The sequence below is a fragment of the Phyllostomus discolor genome, chromosome X (assembly GCF_004126475.2).
Source record: "Phyllostomus discolor isolate MPI-MPIP mPhyDis1 chromosome X, mPhyDis1.pri.v3, whole genome shotgun sequence".
NCBI classification, from domain to species: Eukaryota; Metazoa; Chordata; class Mammalia; order Chiroptera; family Phyllostomidae; genus Phyllostomus; species Phyllostomus discolor.
The window spans coordinates 67,515,865-67,517,663 of NC_050198.1; the positions used below are offsets into that span (position 1 = coordinate 67,515,865).

Below are 1,799 nucleotides of genomic sequence, written 5' to 3' on the forward strand. Positions count from 1 at the left end.
TTTTTACCACCAGTTAATTGATATAAATAGGATTTAAGTTCTTTTTTCACTATTATAGCTTTAATTTATCTTGCATTTTACAGAAGTTTGTGAATGATTTTTAAAAAGCACTGCCTTACCCCATCATGTGAATCTGACAGTTGGTAAAATAAGCAATGAGTATGACAACAGCTTGAGCACTGGCATCTTGCAAGAATTTCAGATTAACCAGCCACATGCCAAAGAGCTTAGCATCTTTTCTATTTTATTTTTAATACAATGATATATCTACTCTGATGACAAACCTGTCCAGCCAAATTGACACAGCACACTTTGCAAAATCAGTGGTGACTATCAAGTTAGTGAGCTTTGGCACCAAGATGTGCTCCAGGCCTGTGACAGCCTGGAAGCCAGTTTTGATGCTGGCAACAGAGCATCAAGAATGACAAGTTTCACACTGTAAGAAGTAGACTTGGATGTCCTCTTGCAGGATTATGTCGGGTGATTGGCACATGAGGCAGGTGATGTATTCCTTGATATATCTTCTCAAAACATTTATATCTGTTTCTGTTGGAATCTTCATTTGATTACAAGTTGGTTGTTACCATTGATAGAACCACTTGTACCCAATTCAGCCAATAAAAATGCATTAAGATGTTTGGGCTGATAGTGTAATAGTTTAGAGATATCTGTAAAGTTGAAAAAAGAAATTTTCATGGTTCCTACTAAGGCGACCTATGTAGGTTTCATGTCAAATTTTCTTTTTTCTCCATCAGCCTTATCTGAATTCTTTTCCCTCATGATGTTGAACACTCAATTCAGTAACTCCTCTTACTGAGTCTCCCCAAGCAAGGCTTTTCTGGTTACTGAATGAGATACTCATCACCTTTTTTCACTGTCTTCACCTTCTCAAGCTTTGTCTTTTTCTTGAGTTTCATCCTCATCTGGGAACTTGACATGGTTCTATTTCTTTTTTTTATTGTCAAACATAATGTCAAGGACATTCTCTGGTTCAGCTGGTTCTTCAACATCACTTTCAGTCTTAATGTCCTTTATACTTTCTTCAGCTTCGTCAATATCATTTTTTTTGCTTCTTCCTTTTTGTTTTTTCCAATTACATTAATCACAGTGACATTGGTTAATGAAATTATTTAGGTTTCAGGTGTGCATTTCTATGGTACATTATCCATGTATTGCACTTTATGCCCACCACTCAAAGTAAAATCTCCTTCTATCACCGTATATTTGATACCCATCACCTTTTACTATCCCACCCACTTCTCCTCTTGTAGCCACACCATAGTGTTGTCTGTGTCTATAAGTTCTTGTTTGCTTTTCTTGTTTGTTCACTTGTTGCTTTCATTTTTGTATCCCATATCTGACATATGAGTGAAATCATGTGGTTCTTGACTTTTTTCATCTGACTTATCTTGCTCAGCATGATATTCTCAAGATGCATCCATGTTGTTGCAAATGGTAGTGTTTCATTTTTTCTTATGGCTGAGTAGTGTTTCCTTGTCTACATGTGCCACATCTTCTTTATCCAGTTATCTATTGAGATGATTGGTTGTTTCCATGTCTTGGCCACTGTGAACAATGCTACAATGAACATAGGGAAATATATATCTTTACAACTAAATCTTTTCCAATTTTTCCAGTAGATACTCAAAAGAGGGGTTGCTGGGTTGTGTGGTATCTTAATATTTAATTTTTTGAGGAAATTTCATACTATTTTCCATAGTGGCAATACTGGTTTACATTCCCAGAAGCAGTAAATGAGGGTTCCATTTACTTTACAAACATTGTAGGCACTGAGAGGT

General features: G+C 36.0%; 1 pseudogene; it reads right to left on the reverse strand.

Moving 5' to 3' along the window:
- Positions 1–250: 250 nt before the first annotated feature.
- Positions 251–1,092, reverse strand: LOC114505532 (annotated as a pseudogene).
- Between the last annotated feature and the right edge of the window lie 707 nt (positions 1,093–1,799).